We start from the raw sequence: 11,010 nt of genomic DNA, 5'->3' as shown, positions 1-11,010 counted from the left end.
GTTCTAGTTAAGTCTTATTTATACAATTATCCAAAGACTTGACACTTTAATCGGATTACAGGATAACTCATGTATATTTTCGCGTCATTTATTTCTATAATTTCGTTTTGGTTTCGTAATCATGTTTCCTTGCTAGTAAATATATGTCAGCATCGTTTATGCGTATAGATGAGATGCTGGTGTGTCTAGAGAGTCAATGTCAACATTGTTTATACATGGAGTTAAGATGATGTTCACATAGCGAACATGGCAAATGTGTCGTCATTGATGCAGCATGTGATTTTTATGACTACAATTCATTCATGATCTATTATAGGGTCCTAAATACTAGAGGTGAAATAAAGAAAGTTTGTTTTAGCCTTCAAACTCGTCGAAATTGCCATATTGTTTGCATGTGTACTCGTACTTTTCTGAAATTATCATGAAATAGATCTTTTAGGATTATTTAATTTAGAAATATTTCTTGGATACATTTGTTTTCTGAATATGGTGTATTTCAATTATACGCCTAGCAAACAATAAATTTTATGTTTTACTATTTATAAGTAATTAAATTTGCAAAGAAATGTAATATTAAAAATTCCACATGGAAGTGATTATAGTATAAAGTTCTTACTTAGTACATCTGCACTCTGCCTGCATCATCACTTTTCTTTTGATAAACTCCGTTTCAAGACGTGATATTCAAGGTTTGATGATTTGTATTGAAATAATACCATTTGTATAACATTTGATTTTTTTTTAAAAATGCGTTTTTGCTGATGATGAATAAACACACAACAGTTGAAAATATTATGATTGCTACTAATTTCTTTTCTGATAGCCATATGAAGTTTCAGATATTAGCACACAATTATAAGGAAAATTGTGGTTCACAGTTAAATTTAGTGTTCAATGTTAAATACAGTATTGATTATGTGTGGAAAAAGTTTCAAAATAACTTTTTTTTTTCGAAAAAGATGAGATATTGTTAGTGCAAACACAAAAATATACTGTACACTTGTTTCTCCGGCACTTTTACATCAACATAAACATGCATGTATGTATAGCTTTATTATAATATAGAATTTCTGTTTCTGTGTTTCTGATTATTAATTAACAAAGGGAAATGAGTAAATCGGACTCCTCTATGAATCGGGAACATGGACTAAGTGCACTGGTAGGGTACGAGTACTCTGCTTTTAACCGGCTGAGTTTTTATATCACAATAATATATTATATTATAATTAAATCATATTTCCGTTCAGAAATTTACGTGTCGGAATTTCTTACACATTAACATTATATTGATTGTATTGTAGTAAAATATAAAAAAATATAATACGGTTACTGCATTCATATTAGTAAATATTGGCCCAGTAGATACCATATTTCAAGCGCTTGGTCGGCGTAGTCAATTTTTTGTTTTGTCTTAACTACAATTCATTTACATTGAAGTCAATGTCTGATCAAAATTACTTTTAATTTTTCGAAAAAAGATGAGATATTGTCCGTGAAAATACAAAGATATACTGTACAATTGTTTTTCCGGGCTTTTACATCAAAATAAACATGCTTATATTTATAGCTTGATTATAATATAATATTTCTGCTTTCGTATCGCTGATTATTAATTAACTCTACTCTATTGTCTTCAATACAACATGAAATGTCCTTACAAAATAAAAGCATTATAGGCTCGTCAAGTTGGCATTCGGGGTTGACTCAGGCCAATATGACCAGTCTTGAATCTATATCTAAGCCAATTTAAAAATAACCACGAAATACTACTATAAGAGCAAATGACTAATTGTATGAGATTGCGAGTGCAATATAACGTTCTCTGGAGGTAGACGTGCACAAATTTAAATGCAGCAATTTATTGTTATTTTGTTTTTATTTCAAAGTTATAATTATTTATTAAATTAATCCATATTTGTGCGCTTCTTTAGATACAGTTAACTTTTGACATTTCTTTAAATACCAAATAAGTTCTGAAATTAAAATTGTAAAAAATAACTTCATATTACAACTAGCGTACTGTACATCTCAGTTCCGAAATATTTTCTGATTTTGAAAGAGTAATCAAGTGAACCAAGGTTATAGCGGTAATCGAATGTATTCCAGGGACAAAGACCAGACATGTAAAACAGACATACACAACACATCAGTTCTAAACGAAAACGGTTTTCGTGAAGATACTGGGATATATTACACGATCGTTTTCTATGGCTTCTGCTGACAAAAAGCAAATATCGATTGCCAAATAATAAGTTCATTTATTCTTTCAACTTGATTATTTGGATATTTGTTTGTTTGTTTGTTTGTTTGTTTGTTTGTTTGTTTTTTGGGGGTTTTTTTGTTTTTGTTTTTGTTTTGTTTTTTGTTTTGTTTTGTTTTGGTTTTTTTATATATTTTATTATCATTATTTGAAAGTTGACCACCACGAATTACTGATTCAGGTTTCTACGGTTGCCTGATTCTTACACAGAATGGTACATAAGTAGATACTGAGAGTGATTTGACATTTATATCAATGCATTGAATTTATGTTTTACTCGTAATCAAGTGTTTTACTAATCCTTATAATTGGATGTTTCAGGGCTGTATATTTCATATTTTTTTTTATTTTTATTTGGGGGGGGGAGCTATTGTTTACAACGTAGCTACATAGAAATGGAAAGTCAAATATTATGTCTTCTTATTCGACTTAAGTAATTCCACACAGGCATTTTTAGATCCATATGTTAATTTCCGTATGTCAAGATATACAACTTATCTAACATTTAACAGTCCTTTGTTATGAAGGAATCGTGAAAAAGTCCAAGCAACCGAGTTCTGCTGTGGTTTAAGTGGAGTTTGACCGCTGAACATTCACAAATGTACTTGTGATGTATGTATGTTGCATGGTCTATCCTTTGCTGTCGCCAAATGCACTATCTGCTTTTCTAGAAAACCGAGGATCTAGTAGAAAAGGGAAAACCATGACACGATGACAAATCTCTCATGTTTTAGATGGATACACCATAACAATCTATGAATTCATGATGACACCAATTTTTTTTTTCAGTGATGACTTGTAGAGGCATATTTCTGTTCGAAAAACCTATTAGAAGTCTAGATATTGAACAAATGAGGAGTGTTGACAATGCAAAACCAAAAGCCATCGCATTTATCGAATCGTTTGAGGTTGGGTCATCCCTTCTCGTAGATATAATCCCTATGTGTAAGTCAATATATACGGCTGACTGTGTAGTCAGTGATATCTTTTTTTGCAAATTCTTTAAATCTTGAAAGACAAAACGTCATTTACTTAAAGGAATCTGGGATTATTAAATTATTTAATTTTTTTTCAGTGAGAGGGAGTTTCTTATGCTTATCTCGTCCAGAGTCTTTCCCCGTGAATTGAAAAAAAAATGATTTATCAATGTTTTACTGAATTTTAAGGTTATCTTTTATTTTCAGTTTTCTTGACCTAAATATGTAAGTTTATAAGCGCTGCACAATTTCCTGTCGGGACTATTTTTCAGCGACGTGCTACCTGACGTAACGTATGCTTTGCAGCTGTGATACACATTTTGTTTTTAATTGGTTAACTATGACGGTCGCTTTTAGAATTTGTTGAATGATTTTCGGATTTATTCATTCTAATCGGGCACATTGCTGTATCTAATCCTTTTCCATTGTAGACTAGAACTTATTGCCACAAATTAGCCATTATTTTATACGCAGTAAACAAACAAGCGGTTATTTGGATCGCCAATAATTCCTACGCTGTCGCTTGCATATCACGCCGGGACATAGTATCTAACGATAACTTTCATTCTCACTCGACTGGCGTGAAATTGAAAATTATCGTATAGCAAGATCAAAGGGACGTTAAGCAAAATAGAGATAACAAATGATCTGACTAAATTGTGTTATCATTTTGGATAAGATCAGTTATAAAGTCAGACCTATAACAGTAAAGAAAAGCGAATAGGGGAAAATTATGTGTTCTCATTCGAATGCCTGAATATATTGAAAAATATATTCCACCACACTAGACAAGTACGGTGTGTAGCAATTTGACAACATCATCTTTGGTATACTTTGAAAATTATTCTGAATATTTTTTTTGAAAGCATGATAAATCTCTGCCAAGTAATAAATATTTGCATCTCGGGGTTCCATTTGCTTTAGAGTAATAACGATATAACAATTTTTTTTTCAATGATTATTTTATTTTTCATTATTTCATAAAATACAATCCTGAGGACATATCATGAAACAAGGCATTGTTACTTCTTGTATCCTCCGTGAATAACATGCAGTATTCCATGGTTATATGGGTAACCGCTACGATATCCGCCATGATAACCGTGATAGCCGCCGTGATATCTTCCATTGCCATGGCTACTAGAGCTGCCTCTATACTTTCCATACTTTCCATATTTTCCGTACTTGTATTTGTATTTATACTTTTTGTACTTTTTCTGAAAGTAAAACAAATTATAAAAAAAATCATTTTTAAGCAATCTGTTGAGGAATCCCTATTTAACAAGCATATCATAGTGATTTGTTTTGCTTGCAGTTATCGTTGAAATTTGGGGACATCTCGGAAAACAAAGATTGAGAAACTTGAAAGTTTCACCTGGAAAGGTATCAATGGAAATGATTTGTTTGCTATAAATGAATTACTAACATTTAACTGCTGCACCAGACATTCGATGAATTGATAAAGAAAAAAGGAATGATTAAGCGGCAAAATTACCCTTATTTATACAGATTTTAAAATCTTTAAGGTTTTTCCCTGTAACTATGATTAGGCTACTGTTCATCACACGCAATGTTATCATTAATTTTTAAAATCACCATTGATCTCCTCGATTTCACCAATTCAACGCCAGTGTAGCTGAAGGAATGTTCCAATATTTAACATATTAAGGGATTTGGAGTAGAAATAACGTGTTTTAATGATTTTATCTTTTAAGATGGTAGACCAGCGTAGTAAATATGTATGAAGCGGTGAGATGGAAATCGGGGGAGGTCGCATTGAGGATGGGAAGTTGGAATTATTAAATGGTCATTTCAGAGTGATTTTGTTAACAATTAAAACAATAATTAAACAGAGGCAACTTTTGAAAAAAAAATATTAGCTTTATTAACATCCTAGTTATAAAATTAAATGTTAAGCATATGTTACCAGGCAATGGGGAATTCGGACACAAATAAGAGAGTGGTGGTAGTTGGTTTATTTTTTTTTTTCAAAAGAGAGCTGTATTTCATGCATGATTTACACTTACCTTTCCACTGCTAGATGCATCTGTAAAGAAATGGTTCTGTAATCAATCAAATCAATCAAACCATGTTTATTCAGGTACTTCACACTAACTCTTACAGTTTTGTTTTAAATAAAGTAACTGTTTAAACAACAAACAGTCTAATTAATGGTATTATAAGACTATAAGGAAAAGGTTGTACATTTCTTTTGGACAGGGAACATTACTTTTGCAAAACTTAGTATTTTTGTTTGAAGATTTTCTTTCACTTTAAAAAGAAAAGATAATTATGTTTAAGCAGGAATACCTAGGTTTAGGACAACAAATCTTACAACTCACTGGAACGTTCGTATTTAGTATTTGACATCAATCTCATGTAAGCATCAAAATAACTTGGATTAATTTCATTTTGTTTTAAGTGAAAGCTTAATAAACGATGGTAAAATTGAACATCATATAAACATATCACTGATTTCAAGAGTTTTGTTCCTTACCCTAGGTTTACCTTCTTAACTTGTCTCAGTTGCGAGTAAACGTATTTGTACAGTGTTAAGACTATCTCAATTAACTAGTGTAAGTTGATGACTTTCAGAAAGAAATGAACAAATGGGTGGCCTAAAGGTGACATTTTCATCCCAGTGGGGTTGTTGTGAAATATTCACAATCCCTTTTCTCGTTATAAGTTGTGAATGATTATACATTTGTATTGTGTTTCTACTTAAGAAATGTTGATCGAGTCTAATTTAATAAAGACTGAAATAAGTAAGGCATACTCTTTTTTTCCAAACTTCAACTTTAATCATCAATCGTTCGACAAATCTATCACTTACCACCTTGAGATAAGAATGAAAGTATACTTACCAACTGATGCCAAACATATTACAGACACTACGGCAACTAACAGAATGATCAGCGATATCTTCATCTTGAAAGATGAATATAATATACCACCTATGGACAGCCTAGCCTTATTTATACTAAATGTTACAGTTGGGTCATGTTTTTTATTCATTATTTTCAGTGAAAAATCGGATTAAAAGAACTTACATCGTGTAATCCCATGCTTAATTTGAAAAATGCATGTGTGATTAGCTGAACGACATCGAAACTCACCTTTACAATGTCTTTGTGCTTTATTGGTAATATCAAAATAGCAGTGAAAAAAATATAGGTTATAATAGTCAAATTAAACCTCGACATGGTATGTTTCCGTTGTAACATTACAGTGGCATATGTTGTTTTCAGGTTATCCAATGAACCATATAAGGATTGTTCCATATATGTTTTTTATACAAAAAATATGTCTTCATCTTCAGACAATTTATGTTGGTCTAGTCGTGATTTTCCGTTTGATGAATTCTTAAAATTCTAGAAAAGCTTAAATGACTCTAGAACGCACATTTTAACATGCTAGAGTATGTGCTTGTATGCGTGATATTCGCAGTATAAGTATATTAATGCTTACTCAAAATAGTGGTTTGAATACACAAACAATTGATTGATTGATTGATTGATTGATTGATTGATTGATTGATTGATGTGTGTAAAACGACCAAGCAACAATATTTGGGCTATATCTGGGCTTTGAACATGAAATGAATAATTAAATAAAATGAAATGATGATGGAACGAAAAATGGGATAGATCATAAGAATAATAGGGTAGACGAGTTTCGGTTGCCACTGGAAAATGGAAAAAATAGGTAGGATCGAGCAATTTATCAACCTGTATCGAAGCCGAGGCTACTTCTCCTTTCAAATATCGAGGATCGGGAAATCGTGAAAATAAAAGCTCGCAATATTTAAGGCAAGATATTTCACAATTCTTTTGTCAAAGACTGGCAGTTTTTATAAACGCAAACAATATGGACCTCTAAAATTTGATACCCCTATTCATAAAGCAAGTGGCACCCGCTATACGGTATCACCTTTTACTGATATTACGGTGCATCTATCGTTTTTAGGTGCTGATATCTGTAAGAATCAGGCAATATTGAAAAATAATAATGAATAATTGCATGTATCAAAAACCCCGATGTAGCAAAAATATTGTCTACTTTATATGACAGATATGTTGTCGTTCCAATAGACAAAACCCAAAACAACATTATTTTGTTTGCAAAAAGTATTACATCCAATGTTTAATATAAGAGGTAGACGTAAAAAATAATAGCAGTGATACGATCTATACTGCCACTACACTCTCAAGAAAAAAGATAGTGGATAACCATAAATTTGTGCTATCCACTTTTGGTCTCTCTACCAAAGATGATGATTTTGATTTATGGTCTATGTACTGGATTCCTAAACTCCACAAGAATCCTTACAAACAACGTTACATAGCTGAATCTGCACAATGTACCACCAAATCTCTTTCATAACTTGTAACTTCCATACTAACAGCTGTCAAAGAGGGTCTCCAGTCTTACCATTACATTTTTTACTCCCGTAGTGGTAATAATTCAATGAGTATTCTGAACAATTCGGAAGATCTTTTGGAGACCCTTAATTCAAGATTATTGTCAGAACATAATAGTTTTAAAAACCTATGATTTTTCAACACTGTATACTAATATTCCTCATACTCAATTAAAATCCCTACTCAAAAACATTATATATCGTTATTTCCTCAAAACAAAGATAGTACACCTACATATAATTATATAGTTCCTTGTAAAGATTGCTCATAATTTGTAAAAGAATAATTCCAAATCATCTTCAAACATACAGAAGAAGATATTTCAAAATGGTAAAATTTTTGATCGACGACATATTTGTCCAGTGTACGCTATTTTCAACAAACGGTCGGCATTACAATGGGAATAAACTGTACTCTTCTACATGCTGGCCTCGTGCAGGTCGGGTGTCAAATGAATAGGCTTGCAGCAGCGCTAAGCTTGTCGTAAAAGGCGACAAAATAGTGCTCAGAACCCTAGCCGGGGGCAACTGAGTTGTGTGCCCCAGGTGGTGGAATGGGATACCCCTGGCGTGTTACATGCTGGGGTTGTCAGGCTATAATACGAAAACCCTGACCGCAAACCATAGTGGTGCACCGTGTTGGGAAAGATGCCACGTTCCTCGCACGTTAAAGAACCCTACTTTCGTATTCTCCCGGAGTAAGAACCATAGGACTCCGCCACAAGAGGCTAAATTGTTCGACCCTGCCCACCTTTCCCTTCTTTCCGGTGGCAATCTAGCTTGTCGGCCCCGTTGTCCTTGTGTTCCATCCCGTTTTTCATTTCATCATCATTTCATGTTCATTTTGTCATCCACTTCATGTTCATGGCCTGAATATAGCTGAAATATTGCTGCTCGGACGTTAAACCCCAATAAACAAACAAACAAACATTTACATGCTGACCTATTCCTACACTCTCGTGTGGCTATCTTTATAGCTGATCTGATCCGAATAAAAGAACATCGTTTAAGCTAGATCCTTTAATCTCAGTTTCCGCTATATAGATAGTTTTGGGGACTTGATAAATTGCATCTACCCAAAAAGAACTTATGATAAAGGATACTGCATTCCTACATTTCGAGATCGATTGTAAAGGAAAGCTATTGACCAACATTTACGACAAACGTGATGACTTTTCATTCAGAATTGTCAACTTTCCTTTCATCTGTTGTAACATCCCTTCAGCACCTACGTATGGAGTTTGGCCAGAACTTGCCGTAACTACGCAGATCTTTTGTATCGCGCTAGACTTCTTACAGTTATGCTTCTGGAACAGGACTATGTTGCTACAAGATTGAAGTCATCACTTCAGAAGTTTTCTGGTCGCCATCATGAACTCGTGGATCGTTACGATGTACGATGTCCCTGGATTGCTTTCTTTTGATTTTCGCTAGAACCTTGGTTCCCTTGAATACTCTCTCAGAAACAAACACACGAATTTTTCAATCAAAGCACATAGGTAATAAATGATAGTTTGTCAGCCTTAAAAGTGGCAGAAGGTGCAGAAAAGCGAGTTAAAAATTACAGTAGAATGATTGGAAACAGTGAGTGATTTTCCTTTCTTTGAGTATGAAATCTCAGTGCATTTTAAATAATTCATACCCTAAATTAATGGCACTTAAAAAAGAGAAACAATTGCCATTTCATTTCTGCACATACCATATCATTAAGGAAAAGATTTTTTCCCACCATGATCCACCCATTGCCATATTCGTGTAGAAGATAAAATACGAATTTCAAATGTAAATCGTACAGACCGAGAGGAACAAAAACTTTGAATTTTCTGTGGATCTCTTTCTTAATCAAATACCCTGTACAGAATGTTATGACCTTTCATTATTTGACTTTTGTCAGTTTTCAATTGTATGAAATGTGTAGTTATTTGTAGAAAGTTTCGCATGGCTGATAGTATGTATACCATACTGCCTGAGTTTGTATGGATATATACTCAACAATAGCAAATTTTCTTCTTGATTTCTTTAGACAACTGATAACCAAAAAAACATATAGAATAATTTGTTTTTTTTTTTAATTATTATAACCATAAATGTAAATAGCATTAATACCAGAAATTCATGCATGACTGATACAGTTGTATCATAAGCACTGGCTTTTAATGTGATCCAGAAAATGTGGTTTGTATTTGTTTCAATTCAAAAATATAATGTTCCTCTATAAATTTCAAATTAAAATATTTTCCGTCTTTAAAAGTCTTTGAGACCACAACTTGGGTTGATTTTCGATTGCTATATGGGCGAATTATTTGGCATGGCCTGTGTGTGTGTAAATTACTGCCCATCTTAATCATGTAAACAAACACATGTAACATTCTGTTGAATGTCAGCTGTTTGCATTGATTTCAGTAGCGTGAATGAAGATCAAATTCATTTTTAATAAAATAATGAACGTTGTTGTAGAAAAGTTGTATTATATTCCTTAAAACTCTCTTACACACGTACACGATGGCATTCGCCTTCGTATCACGTGCGCTATCAGATATGAAAACAAACAAAAACAATCGTCATAGAATGAAATATTGTACCTGTCCATGTGTGAACACTGTGACCTTAAAATGAAAACAAATATTGTCATATCTTACATCGTTCTACTTAACTCGACCTTTCCTTCATTGTAAAAAATGCACAGCAATACTAGTAACATTTTCAACAGACATGGCGTAAATTGTACAGCCAAGTATGGACAAATATGGCCGGTCTAAGTTGATCGTTTTAGGTCACAAAAATGTAAAATAAAAAGTACCGCAATTGTCCTATTAGAATCCAATAACATCACAGAAACTCCAGTTTATCATTGTTTTACCTACAGCTATCGCTCGAGGTAAAATAATGCGACATAAATGGTCAGCCCGTGATAAAACAATAATAAAATTGAGTTTGCATAATTTTTATTTCTTAATTAAATAAACCATTGTCCAGAAATATGATAGAATTGAAATGACTCGTACTTAACTGCATCAATAACAATAAATAATAAAACAAATGCCTTTCGTTGGTACACGTTTGATTAAATGACACTCTGATTAGATTCCGTAAGAGGAACAATCATGAAAAAAAGACTGAAGGTAATAGTATGTGTAAAGTGGGGGTTCTTTCGTCCGTACTTCTTACCTTCCTACTGTTATACTGGGAGGTATCCATATCTTACTCCTTTTCACCAACAAATGAAACTTTATGAAAGGGTAATCAAGGGAACCAAGGTTATAGCGGTAATCAATAGAATGTAATCCAGGGACAAAGACCAGACATGGAAAACAGATATACACAACAAAGAACATAAAATAACTAAATCATGC

The 11,010-nt window shown here is 32.9% G+C and overlaps 1 long non-coding RNA gene across 1 annotated transcript; it reads right to left on the bottom strand.

The window, feature by feature from the left end:
• Positions 1–4,180: 4,180 nt before the first annotated feature.
• LOC148597002 (uncharacterized) lies at positions 4,181–6,196 on the bottom strand. Its single transcript, XR_015919032.1, has 3 exons — positions 6,102–6,196; positions 5,265–5,284; positions 4,181–4,454 (listed from the first exon to the last, which is right to left on the bottom strand). It is a non-coding gene; the product is annotated as an uncharacterized LOC148597002 (long non-coding RNA).
• Between the last annotated feature and the right edge of the window lie 4,814 nt (positions 6,197–11,010).

Source organism: Perna viridis, chromosome 15 (assembly GCF_037379345.1).
Source record: "Perna viridis isolate PV_CMFRI_1.1 ecotype Kerala chromosome 15, ASM3737934v1, whole genome shotgun sequence".
Taxonomy (NCBI): domain Eukaryota; kingdom Metazoa; phylum Mollusca; class Bivalvia; order Mytilida; family Mytilidae; genus Perna; species Perna viridis.
The sequence above is the reverse complement of the archived record's forward strand: the minus strand, read 5'-3'. Positions and strand labels throughout refer to the sequence as shown.